General features: G+C 43.2%; 1 protein-coding gene across 2 annotated transcripts in view; it reads left to right on the forward strand.

The window, feature by feature from the left end:
* The window catches only part of DIP-epsilon (Dpr-interacting protein epsilon), a 57,246-nt gene that overhangs the window by 17,006 nt on the left and 25,896 nt on the right, over positions 1-14,344 (forward strand). The window lies entirely within an intron of this gene.

Genomic DNA, 14,344 nt, shown 5'->3' on the forward strand with positions numbered 1-14,344 from the left:
AGGTAAAGATACCTGTATAAATATTATTATATTATGAAATCCTTTCCCTCCCCCCCCATATATTCGTTTAGATAACTTGGCTAATGAGTTTCTTACTTAATGACCACTTTGCAATTTTCTGAGGAGAACCTTTCCGCAACCTTTCCCCTGCAGAGCACCCCACTCCAGATACCCAGAGCATCAAGACATCATTTGGTTAATTAACAGGCCACTTGGCCACCGTGCCACCATACCGCCGTGTTGTTGCCACTGTTACTGGCTGTGGCACCGTCTCCACCACCGACCTTTCTCAACCGCCACTGCACCGCACCGATGATTGCCGTTTGCTCACTTGGTGGTGTTGAGTTTTTTGGTAGCAGAGGCATTTTTCTTGGAAAATTTTGCAAAAGCAGCCGCCCGCCTGCCTGCCGGCCTGCCAAACACACGACTGGATCTCAATCTGGGGGGCTATGGCCTTGTCGCGAGGCCTTTCGCCACCGCAGCCGTTGATTTTAATTAAATTAACAACACGAATTGTCAAATGCAGCAGCCAAACAGCCAAACAGCCAACAGCCAGCAACAGGGAATGTCAGTCAATGCCCCAGAAACAGCAGCAGCAGCAGCAGCAACAGAGCCGCAAATAGCAGCCGCAGCTGAACAGAAGGTGAACTCTGAAGCAGAAGTTTTTTGGGGGAAGGGGAAAGGGAGGGGGCAGGAAGACGACCACAAACCTTATTAAAAACGTGTCAGAAACATTTTCATAAATATTTCAGGTGCAACTTTTTTCAGCCGTGCGCCGCTTGTCAAAGTGCCAAAACCAAAGTGTCAAACTGTTTGCGGAAAAGGCCACGAAATCAATAAGCTGTTTCGGAGTTTTTCCTCTTTCCCGGAGCTGTCGATGCAAGGAGGCTGGTCCGTCGGGTCCGAAAACTCTTACCAAAAGTTCAAAAAGGAAGCAACAAGTTTATAAATAAATGAATGGCGCATAAAAATGCAAATTCCGATTCAATACAAATTCAACAAAAGTCTGGGGCTTTCGGTAATAAATGAATATTTATGGTACACCACAGAAAAACGGGGTAAAGCGTATTAAATTTAAGGAGAGATTGGGGTGGATGTTTTGGTTGATTTAAAAGAACATAAATCGGATTGTAGGAGAAATAATTCTAGAATTAAGCCAAAAAAACTCCTTTGACAATCTGAAACATTTCCTTCAATAAAAGTAAAAGAATATCCTCTGAAATCATTGAGGAAATAGCCCTTTTTGTATCCGGAACATGTGGGAAAGCCACAAAGAGAACCCCAATAAAAAATCGCCCCCAAACTGCAAATGAAAATTGGGTAACCAAAATGGAATGTGTTTTGTCCCCTTTTTTGTCGCCGGATAAAGTATGGTTGGGGGTAGACCCTCTGATAAAATCAAAATAACACACGATATCAATAAGTGAGGCAAATAAAATCAATTGCTACGATGCCATAACACATCACGCCCTCCCCGCCTCTACCCAACCCCCATCAGAGCCACAGATAAAGGCCCAAGGCGTGCCACACCCCCCCGGTTGCATTGTGCGTTTTCCGAGAAGTTTTCCCTCGGGGCGACTATCCGCTTCCTTTTGTTTTGTCTGCGTTGGCGGAAAACTTCAGAACCCTTCAGCATGGCAGTTGTACGAGTATTTTCTTCCGCTGGTGCCCGACTTGGGATAAACAAAGCCATAATTCAAGCAACGTTTTGCCCTCAAGCGGCCCCCACTTTGCGACTTGCATAAACAAATTGTGCGCCCAGTGTATGTAGCATGTAGCATGTAGCATGTACCATGGGGGAATCCCCACCAGATTCCAGGCTCATCCTCTGCGGCCTGAGCTCGTCAAGCTTCAGCGTAAACATGATAGATTTATAGTTGGATCTGTCGCTGCTCCGATGCTGCTGCTGCTGCCAGTGCTGCTGCGGTCGGTGGCGACATTGCAGTGGGCAACGTGTGGCATACTTAATGTGGGGCATACTGCCGCTCGGCTCCTTAAGCTTATCGCCAGCTCGTAAACACATGGAAGGATGGACCCTATGGATCCATGGGCTTGCAATCCGATGTGAGACTCGACGTCCTTCGCTTGTGGCTTGTGTGTGGCGGGTATCGGGTGGGGGGTGGAGGAGGGTTTTTCTTAGCACTTGACTTTGTTTTCGTCAATAAATTTTCAGACAAGTTTTTCCCTTTTCCTATTTTCTTGTCGTTTTTTTCATTCTCTCCGTCGGCTGCCACTACCAGCCCAGCAGCCGGAAAAACCGCATGCCGGGCGCCTGTTGGCGTGCCACAGTTTTCTGGTTTTCCTCGTATTCTTTTTTTTCCATGACGCCCAATGCCCGATGCCCGATGCCCGGCCCGTCGACTGGCAGGCAAATGTTCTCTCTGTGCAAATTTGTGTGTTTAAATGGCGTGTTAACATTTAAATGTTCTTTTTACGCCTAATAAAATGTTGGCTCTATAAAATAAAGGCACAACAATCAAATAAAAGTTCTCGAAATGCTCTGCAGGCGTTTCGGAAAATTGAAATGTGTGTGATTCGCGAGAGATTTGCTGTGGTGCGCGAAAAGTCAGTTAACGAGAAGGATTTTCTTCCCATAAAGTGCGGTTTTTAATTGGGAAATCGGTTGTATCATTCATTGATCGTTGTGGGCTTAATCATTAATTCATTATTAACGAATAAAATTAAATATTATTATTGCGAAACAATTGCAAGCTTATTTATGTAAATGTTTCCTTTAGGCATCCGTATATCGATTGCGGTTGCAACTGAGAATAATATTTATTATGGAATAATACGAGTATCGGTAATGAAACGTTTTTTAATTGAATTATGTAAATACAGGAACTTTGAGACTTGATTCTGTTAATATTTACATGAGGGAATAAATGAAAATCAAGGAAAAGTACTGTGAAAAGATATGAGTCCTTGACTTTACGAATGTATGAATAGTGAATGATTTTTTGTTGTACCTATGTATATATGCCTAGGAAGTAGAGAGAGTCCATCATCTCCTCTGCAGCTGTCCCGCCCCAAAGGGTGGGCGAAACCGTATACTCGAAGGTGACTTCTTCGAGGACCTGGACCTATAAACCTAACATAAACTTACAAAAATCAGTGAAATATCACAGGAGGACTGAGCAAGTAGGGTTGATATAGAATTATCGTAAAAGAACGCTCATTTCCATCATCTTCAAGCCCTTCAGTATATTACGAAAGCCTTGTAGCACCAGTGGTTCCTAGAGAGGAGAAGATCAGTATTACTTTGAATCGAATAATACATTTGTTTAACCAATTTCAATTGCAGCAGTCCTTTAGTTTAAGAAAAATCTGTAAAAATCAGCTTATGTTTCATTTGCCAACCTTTTCCTTTCTTCCATTTATGGCTGCTCAGGAGTTTTCAGGAAGGACATTCTTCTTGTTGGGTTGTGCCCAAAGCTTTGCTTTGTTTTACTGCTTATGCAAATTGCCTTGGCTAATTTCGTAGCAAATCCCTTCACTCTCTCTCGACCGCTGGGAGGAAGAACCTTTTCCACCGGGCGGTCTACCCCATTACCATTTTCCATTTCCATTTCTATTTCCCCTTTTGCTTGTACCATTTTCCATGCCAGACTTGCCGCTGGGCCTGCACTGTGGCTTTATCTAGTCCGATTTTCCTTTTGATTTCACACGCAGTCACCGAGGGATGGGGATGGGGGATGGGGGATGCGGGTGGGAAAAGAAAGGAAACTTCTTCGGTTTTATTCTTTCGTTCTCTCTTTCAGTCTTTTTTGGGAGGGAACTTTATTTTCGCTTAATTCGCTTGAATGAGTTGGGCGTTTGTGTGCTGTTATTTGTTTGTACGCTTTTATTGTTTTAAGATATATGTCCGCTTATATTTTTGTTGGTTTCACTGAGATTCAGTTTGGGTTTGGGTTTGTTCTGGGGACTTCGTTTTTTGGGTATCGCTTGTAGATTTTGGTAGGAGAATCCTATATTTCTTGGGGTATTTACAAAAATATAGCTGTTGGAAGGGCATTCCAGGGTGATTTTTGATAGTTGATGCCTTAATTTTGTTGGATTAAAGGGAAAAGCCTATAATCTTTAATCTTTAAGGCTTCCCCCTTCCCTTTTAAATTTCTTTGACTTTAATATTGACAACTCTTTTTTTTGTTCCTTCAATTTGGCCAAAAAAATATCCACAAATAAAATATGATTTAAAGTGGGGCATGCGGGCGCCCTCTGCGTGCCACACAAAATTTGTGCTTGTGGGTTGGTTGATTTTATTTTACTTATTTTTTTTTTGTGGGTTTGTGTGCCATGTACTACTACTACTGCACTTTAGCGCTGTGGAGGCACGCCCCGATGCCGCTTAAAGGACTCAGGACTTGCGACTCGACTCGACGCCAAGGTCTTTTATCAAAGCGAAAGTTGTTGCACAGTTGCATGGCCAACACACACACACACACAAAAATACCCACACAAATACAGACCGAAACTCGTGGCATAGAGATTCCCTCTCACTCGCTTGCTTGCGGGTCAATTATCGCGCTTTGCATGCCACGAACAGTTGTCGTCCATCCTCCCAATCCGCTCCGACTCACTCCCATTCTGCACCTGCCACAGGCGGCTGCCACTGCAGCAGCAGCAGCAGCAGCAGCAGCAGCAGAAGCCTTTCGCCTGGGATACAAAAAATAAAGCAGAACAGTACCGAAAGCCAAACAAATTTTTGCAGCTTGAAGTTGCCCCATTGAGTTGGCCTTGTGTCTGTTTGTGTTTGTCCCCCTAACGCCCCTCTCCCTCCCGTCTGTCGGACTATCTGTCTGTCTGTTTGTGCTGCCTGCGGTTAGCCATTGCTATGGAAACTTTTTGGCTTCAACGCTAATTAGGCATTACGTAGACTCCTCGTACTCGCACTCGTACTCGTACGCGTACTCGTACGGCGTGTACGCTCCATGCATTGAGCATCTTCAAGCTCATCCCGCACTAAATTGCGCTAATCATAAGGCACGCACTCTCCCCCACCCCCCTGCCAACCCGTGCAACTTCTACAACGGTTCTACAACTATCCCATGCCACACACACACACACGCTCCTCTGTAGCAATGTGGCTCTCGCTGTGGCAGTGTGTGGCCTTTGTGCAATGGTTTGTTTCAAGTGCCTGCCTTCCATGTAAATTATGCCACCAAGAGGCAAGTGCAACAGTAGCAACAGTAGCAGCAGCAACAACAATAACAACACTCCAAGAATTGTGGCAATGTGCACTCAGCATCATTTAGTGGCACGCCTCCACATTTGCCCCCACAGCATTAGAGGCGCCACCCCCTTGTGTTGTGCTCTTGGTGGAAGGGTATTACGATTCTGGAGCGACAGTTGACAGTTATTAGCGAGGATGGGATATGATCTGGATGGAAAGATTGAAAGATTGAGTGCTGCGTAATGCAGCAGAGCCCCTCGGTCGGTTTTGGCGTTTCCTCGATACGTCTTGGTGTCGTTTGGGCCACTTTATGGTGCAAATATTGCAGGAAAAAACTCTATTACTATGTCCGTTCGGATCTCTGTGTGCTTTTTTGAAAAATAGTCCTTCATTTTGGAATTTACATCCTCCTTTGCTGAATCCAAAGCCGGAACTGATGGATCACTAATTTGCGATCTTTTGATTCCTAAAGATGCTTTCAGAAATATGCAACAAGCTATCACAATCAGATGGGTTATCGGTAAATACCATAGATCGTCAAGGGTATCCAAACTTCCTCTAACCAAAAGCTACCCTCTCCCTTATATTCCACATTCTGTAGCATGCCACCAAGCGACTTAGTCTTGGAGGCGATTGTGAGTGAGAGCGATTGTTGATGGCACATTGAAGTGAAAGCCAGTGTGAAGTTCGCCTTTGCGATGGAAATGTTAAATCCTCAAAACGTTTAACAACCATTTAATGCACAAAAAACAGCCCAAATTGCCATTTATCCTGAATGATATATTGAAAAACCAAACACTTTTAGTCATCTATTGTTGTATAAGTTTTCCGTGTTTATGCCAAAAAGTATTTCTCAGCAGAAAATGTATGCAAAGAGGGAGGGCTTGGGTGAGAAAATTTGATTAAAAAGTGCATACGAAATTGTAGAAAGAAATACACAGAGAAAAGTAAACATTATTGTTAAGGGAAAATGGCCTTAGGCGACCCCCAAGAGTTGCTGCATAAACAAAATAAATGAAATAGTCAAACAGAAATGCTGGAGAAATACACAAATGCCATGAGAAAATGGAACGCCATAGATATCCGTAGATATATTCGTATTCGTATGCGGTACATATACATATTTATTACATCCATCGATATGCAAAATAGCATATGATAATGCCTTTGTGTAAAATGGCCAAGAGTGTTAATAGGAATGCCGTTTGCCAACAAAAATTGCAAAGCCATGAGATGGCGACCCCGGGATCAGGTCGTGGTCGAAGCCCTGAAAGTTTCAGAAAGAAAAATAAAGCCTGAAAAATACGGCTTCAAAATGATGTATGCAAAAATAACAAAAGACCCCAAACATACAGAATACAGACTGATACACAGACATACAGAATGACGGACTTACGGACGGACTGTCCAGTAGGGGAACTATTTTTCTTTGCAGTGGCAGTGTTCAGGCGAGAGGAGTTCCAGAAGTTAAGAAAGTTAAGAAAACAGTAATAGGAATGGTGTATAATAATTCTTTGAGTAATGGAAAAGGCAGAAGGACTTTTAGAACGACTGAGATTCCAGTCTTATTTAAACATAAATGTAATACAAAATACTTTTTAATTAAATTTAAATATAAAAAACTTCCAAATAAAGATTTTATATTAATTTGGAAGGAAATATAATATACAAAAATAGAACAAATAAAATAATTTGAAAGTATTTAATTGCAATGCGAAATATGAAAATATTTATTTTTTATATTGGGATTTTATATGTAGAATAAATATTTTCATATTAATGGCAAAATAAAAGTGAAATTTTTTTTGACAATTTTCATACTTGGAGCAAATCTATTGCAATACATTTTTTAATTCAAGTGTAAATATTACAATCTGAGATGTCCAAAAAGATAGATATTAAAATATTTATAATATTCAAAGTCAAATTTTGAGCTCCTAACAAGACCAACATTTTAAAAGATAAAAAATGAAAAGGTAAGAATTAAAAAGGACCTGAAGATATGGGTACTTCCACCATAATTGTCTTTTATTTTATTGGAATTTGTTTTCTATTATGATATTATTATTATCTTTCCCCTTGTTATTTTTTGTGAAACTTTTCAATCACTTCCCTGTGTCGTGTGCCGTGTGGCCCCTGCCCCATCATTGCTCATATGGCGTTATGCATAAGTAATATCATGTTAGTGTCAATAGTTGTCAACGAAACGTAGTTGACAGGACCCCCTTCCAGCTGCCAGGCACCAGTTCCAGCAGATTGTCGCCTTCAGTCGCAGTTCGTTATCGTCCTTTTTGGCTGGGGCGGCGGCGGCGGCAGCGTCACCTTCCTTTCTTCTTTCTTTGAGGGGCAGGCAGAGCAGGTCCGTCGCCAAATGGCCCACATACTCGTATGTATGCTCTTATTCCGTATTATTTCAGACAGGGGGCATTACTTCCTTTTCGTTTTTTTTGCCTCGCAGCTAAATAGGGGGGAGCAGGAGCAGCTCGTTAGTTTTGCTCTTGGCATTTCGATTCGAATTCGTTTCCGGGGCCAGTCAGAGCCTTGTTAGTGGAGCAGCAGCAGCAGCAGAGGCAGCAGCATCGCAACGCACTCAAGTGTCCAGATCCAGATCTGAGAGAAGCAGGCCCCCAGCCCCCCAGCACCCGAAGCAGCCGTGGCCGAGGGGTCGGTCGCATATGTTACTTTATTGGCATTCAATTTGAGTTATCGCTATTTTTTCCTGTTCATATGCGTTGGTTCTTCTCTTATTTTCTCTGCTCTGCCTCTCTCCGCCTGTTTGCCGTGTCCGTGTCCGTTTCTATTTTCTTTTTTCGGGTGAAAATGAATTTTCCACTTCTCACACATCCTTGCCGCCATTGTGTTTTGCAGCGGCAGCCATTGAATGCAACCAACCACCAGGGCCTGAGATTTCATCGACAGTTTACGTTTGGGGCACGTTCGTGGCATGGAACGGGGGGGGCATGGGGTGGGAAGAGCAGGCAGAGGCAGAGGCACCGAAATATATAATCACATTTTATTCCCAACTTTTATTTCACTTTATTTGATTTGATTCCATTGCCATTTTTAGTTTGGATTTTCCTACAAGTTTTCCTCTATTTTCCCACAGCAGCTTGTTTGCTTTTGCCTTTGTTGTTGTTGTTGTTTCCCCCCACAAACACACATAAAGGCCATAGATATACTACGCTGGAAAGTTCAAAGTTTATTTCTATTGATTGGCCTTCGGATCGGAGGTCATTTGGGTATTCGGAGAGCGCCGAAAACCGAGAACCTTACATCACCCGAAAACGAGAAAATCATTTTGGCCAAAATTTTGATTGATACGAGTTTCAAGTTGAATTTAATTAAAAATGTCTATGGCTATGGCCCTCTGTCCTTTGCCATTCCGTATACGGATAATAGTTGTTGGGGATGATACGTGGAAGATGGATAATTTGCGTATGAAACTTCTGCAAATGGTTTAAGTGCCATTACTGTGGCAGAAGATACATATTTCTGTAACTGCATTTGGAATACTCTGATGAATACTCTTCAGCTTTTGTCATTTTTGATTTGAATTTATCGAAGCATACTCCTTGCTCCCCCGTCTCTCCGCACAGCTTCGATTCATTTCTGGCGTGTCATTAATATGCAGCATTATTTACAGGCACAAGCACCGGAAGGGAAGTGTTTACTTAACCAAAGTACTGCCTGCCTGCCTGTCGTGTGTCTGTTTCTATTAATTATAGACGGACTGTATTTCGGAAAATGTAAGACAGAACTCTGTTCTGTATCGTTTTCCTTGGGGGTGTAAACAAATACTTGAATGCCACGCGCCAGTCATTAAATTTTGCAATTCGTGGCAAGTACTTCTCGGCTTTTGAAGTTTTTGCACACAGTTCCAAGGGGGGTTTTTTTGCAAGTACCAAGTGGAAGCAGGTGGCAGGCGTCAGGCGGCAGGAGAGTGCCGAAGGTGAGTGTTTAGGTGTTGCATTTTACTCTTTTCCTTTAATCCCCGGACGCGGCTTCCTGGCTTGCCCAAAAACTTGCGCCGTTTCGCCTAATGAGTAGACTTTCTAATTAATCTGGAATCTTGAAATGTTTTTATTGCGGAAATTGGCAATTACTAGGTTGGATGGCGCACGAGTTCTAAGAGAGACGAGAGAGAAGTGGGCATGCAACGTTGCCGGCATTCTAGAAGAAGAATATTCTCTCTGTCTCTGATTTCTTTACTCCGCATAGTATCAATTGCCTCCTGGCCATTTCCAGTTCAAAGGGTACCTCTATCCCAGGTATAATCGAATAGATCCGTCACTGCATTCTCCATTGTCGCACTCTGCAATGCTGCACCACAGCGCTGGCTGTCCACTCGCTGTGATGGTTCTAATGCCATTTGGGCCTCGTAATTATTATCGAGTACACACAGGTCAATCGAGTGAGTGAGTGGAGTGGAGTGTGTTCGCTGCGGCACAAAGTGCATAATTAAGAGGATGCTTCTGTGTGGCAGCAACTGCGACTCCTGGAAGGTCACTTGTTAGTTGTGGCCAGTGTCCACGTCCCTCTCCTAGTGCTGCTCCTTCTCTTGATGCTTCGCCTTCTCCAGGTGCTGCTACATTCTCCATCTCCTGGCGGGAGACGCGCCTGCTCCTGCTCTCCATCTGATGGCTCTGCTCCTGTTGACTCTTGGTTAATAAAGCAGCACTTAGTGCCTCAATAGATGCCAATGTCAGAGCAGAGGCAGAGTCAGAGTCATAGCCATTCCTCGTTACGCATCTCCATCTCCCTCCTTCTCTGAATTTGTGGCGGCTACTTAAAGTTTTCCCCCATTTGTGTGGCAGTCAGTGTCTGCCTGTATGGGTGATGTGTGTGTGTGTGTGTTGTGGCTCTGATGCAGTTATGCGCATTTCCGCCTGAGTAGCTTCTGACTTTGCTTTTGCTTACATATACTCATGCATGCAACGAGGGGAGGCACTTACACATATAGGACTTACCTACCTACATATATGTTTATTTGTGGGAGGTGGGGAGAAGGACACAGCGAGGGTTGTGACAAGAGTTTGGTATAGGGGGAGGAGATCTCTCCCTGATTAAAGTGAAATGAAAATGGAAATAAAAGTGGGATAGTGTTCCTATCTATCAGACCAAAAAAGATCATTTTATTTATCAGAATATCAGATTTATCGCCTAGAAATATAAAAATAAATTTTGTATTTATTTATTTTAATTTTAATTATTTATTGAAAGTGCACTTAAGCATTCTACATAGCAGAATGAGAAAAATATGAATGAAAATAAAACAAAAAGGAGAAGGACTGACGTACAATTAAAGACAATTAATTAAATTAAATTTATAAATATTCAATTCAATGGTTATATGGGATATTTATCATATAAATCCATAATTTCCATAGAAAAAACTAAAAAAGTTCATTAACACCCTAAAAGAAAAATGATTTTGAGTATTTCCTGCAATAAAAGTGTATTTTCGTTGAATATTGATTGCCATATTGATGGCAAACAGCAGCCTAGATAGTCATTGATGCCCTACTCGATTCTGAGCCAACTCCAAACTCCCATAAACTCTTGTTGCAACCCACTTGCATATGCAATTGCCTCGTGCCTCGTACATAAACAACAAGAGTGACAACAGTGCAAGGTGGAAGAGGAGGAGGAGGAGGACACACAAGGACAGGCACACACACACAAACACATACACACACCCATGTCACTCATTCGCTCATTCACTCAGTCGAAACTGTCAATGCTCGTTTCAATCTTTGTATTTTGTGCTTTTGCCTGCAATTGGCAGCCATGGCGGCAAGGGCAGCATTACATTTGCTTGATTGAACTTCGCCTCCTGCTACCACCAGTGGCACTGGCACTGTCACAGCCCCTGGCACACTGCCGTCTCAGCCGCGCCGCCACTTGGAGTCGTCCCAGGAACCGAAGTACAGCTACTTCTCTGACAGTCCAGTTGACAGTCGAAAAATGCTGGGGCTAACCTTACGGAGTTTCGGCCATAAAACTTCAATGGAGTGAGAGCCAGACGGGACCCAGAGACCGAAGACCGGAGACCATAGAAAAAAGCCCCAAGGCAGGAGTCAAGTAAGAGAGAGACCTGATACTACGGTTACTGTTACCGTTACCTATAACTGTAGCGTGTGTACATGTCTCTAAATGCATAAACACCAGACACCACCCACAACCCACAACCCACACGCCACACACAAACCCTGACCCACATTCCCGACACTGCCCCACAGTCAATGGGTGGGGGCGCAGCTTCCAGTTACCGTCGCAGTCGCAGTCACAGTCGCAGTTCTGTTTCAGTTTCTGCTGCACTTGCAGTTATAGTTACAGTTACAGTTAGAGTCCCCTTTTTTGTGGCATTCTTTATGGCGGGTGCAATTTAAAGTGCACTCTTCATCAGCATTGGAGGGGGAGAAAAGTAAACTTGCAAAATATATATTTGCTTTATGTTCTGCCGCTGCTCTCTCAGTGGCTGCTCCTTCGAGCCATCACTTAATCTGCCAACTTGATATAACAATGAAGCAAAATAGCAAAAGACGGATAAGTTGATCAACAATGAGATGGAGAGAGAGCATAGAGAGAGTGGAGCATATAGTTGGGGGAACAAGAGCCAATGGATGGCACCTTCACTAAGCTGAGAATGTGCTCCAGAGGAACATATGCTTGGGTTGGAAAATATGGTACCCGTGGGTCAGGGAATGGCTGGTTTTGATCAGTTATTTCTGATGGAATTAGCAGCATTCAATGGCTGGAAGGACCACCCAAAAACAAGGATACAAAATACGTCTGAGATCTGCAATCTAAACTGTAAGTTCTATTAGATCTTCCGGGTTTTCCTATTCCCGCAACTCTACCAACTTTTGTTCTTAAGGGTTAAATATTTGCTGCTTTTTTTGGCTGCTCCTTCAATTTTCATTTTTATATAGTACCCCCTGTGTAGTAGAGCATTCGTTTCAGTTTGTGAAGCGTATAGCTGTCGGGGCCAATTGACTGTGACAGCCACAAACAGAGACGGAGACAGAGAAACATAGAGAAAGAGTGCGAGACATAGGGACATGGCCAAGAAGAGATATTGGGGAGGGAAAATTGTAGTTTGTTGGGGAGTTGGGGCAGGGCAGGGCAGATAGTTCTGTTTTCCAGGGAAAACTTTTGCCCAGCCAGTATCACATTTCAGGGAACTGTCGTCAGGCGTCGGTCGTCGCTCGACTGTTGTTCTTTCTAAGCATATCAATTAGGTTTGGCGTTGGCTTTTGGCTGTGGCTTTCGCTTTGGCTTCTCGCTGGATAGTTGGCTCATCATTTGCATCCAAATTACCCTATCACATGGCTCGTTCTCTGTTCTCCCCACGGAGGAGTAGTAGGAGTAGGAGAGCTGAAAGTCCGCTTTAGGGAAGCGACAAAGTTTACAACTTTAAGCCGAATCACAGTAGGAGAAAACAATTGTGAAACGCACAAAAGCCTGAAATGTTTCCAGCAGAAAGAAACCGAAAAGGAAAACCCGGAGGGAAAAAAAAAAGAAATTGTTTCAAAAATAAAACAAAAGTTTAACTCTTTTAAATTCATTTAAACGCTTTTAGCGTTTTTCACGCCCCTGACCAGGGGCTCCTCCTCCTGGCTCCAGTCGTCGTCGCCTTTATAGACGTCCTGGCAAAGCGCGGCAAAGTTTTGTTTCGGCTTTGTTAACAAAAGGCAACAAAAAGACAGCAACAAAAACAAAAAAATGAATGGATGGCGACGATGGAAAAAAAGTGGCAAAGTTTTCCCTCAAAGGCACAACACAGTGGAAAAGCAGGATAATGCTAGCTTCAGCGAGGGGTGGACTAAAGCGGCACAGCGTTATGGATGCCCTGCACAAAGGGTTTTGGATGGTCCTCCTCCAAATGGAATTATGTCTATTTGCTCGATTGATCAATTTATTGCAGGTTTCCCCTTTGATTGCCTCTCCGACAGCTAGTTATTGAATTTATAGCAAAAGTGACTCGCTTTATAACACTGTCTAGGGTTGGTTAGGATCTTTAAAAGTTAGAAAAAGGTTGGGCTAACCCATTAATATCACTATTTCAATTGAAGCGTTAAATATCCAATTCTAAACCCTTTTTATCTTACGCTTACGCTGCCCAACTTATTGATGTTGGTTACAGCCTGGTAAAAAAGGTGGCAGCGCTGTTAAAAATTAAGCGAGGTTTTGCAGGGGTTTTTGGGTTTCCTATAAACATAATTAATTTTCTCGCCTTTTAGTTAATTTCTAATTTAATTTACGCGCAGTCCCAGACTTATTAGTGTTGGTCAAAACCTTTTAATGCGCTGGCAACACTGCTTTCCCATAATTTAAGCTGCCGTTTAACTTTCCACAGGCATTAAACAATTGAAATGCCATAAATATCTAAAAAATGTCTCAATATTCCCCTCCTTGCGAATCCCTAAAGATAGAATGCCTTAACCTTGGGGCAATGTTTGGTATCAAAATGCCGACCGCCATTCAGGCGAATGCGTAGCGCATGCCAATTGTTCAATTGTTGGAAAATTTCCTCTTCTATTCTTTGCTTTTTCCTGGCTGAAAACTTGCACGTTGTGCTCGGTCTCGTATTTCCTACACTTTTAACGCTATCTGCCAAGCCGTAAGCCGAGTTTGTTGTGGCCTGCTTCCTGGGAATCCTGCTGCTGGGCTTTTGGGCCCGCTGCTGTCTGGCGAGGAATAGGTGTTTGGCAATCATGAAGTTGCGGCGACGGCAGCCAAGTTTCAATCTACGGGATTGTGTGTAAGGGTGCACCCACTCCACGGCCATTAGTCGCTTTGATCAAATATTTAAAGCTAATGAACAAGGTTGGGGGGAAAAAAACGAGAAGGAAAGAAGAAATCGAAACTAAACTCGAATGTTGGCAAAAAGGCCAGGCAAAGAGTTCAATCAACCTGACAAGTTTCAATCAAGCTGCGGCAAAAAAGTGCCACACAGCTCTCTCGTTGCTCGTCTCTCGTCTCGTGTGTTCCCAGGTAGCCATCCTCCATTCTATGCCAGAGTAGAGATCCCCAGGCCGAGTCACGCCACAGTACAATTAGGATGCCGTTGAAGTTTTGTCAATGAATGGAAAGCGTCTGCAACTTTTATTTAACTTGTGAGTAGAGAGGTTACAGGTCACACAGGCAGATACACACACGTAGGACCAT

The sequence above is a fragment of the Drosophila pseudoobscura genome, chromosome 4 (assembly GCF_009870125.1).
Source record: "Drosophila pseudoobscura strain MV-25-SWS-2005 chromosome 4, UCI_Dpse_MV25, whole genome shotgun sequence".
Lineage (NCBI taxonomy): Eukaryota > Metazoa > Arthropoda > Insecta > Diptera > Drosophilidae > Drosophila > Drosophila pseudoobscura.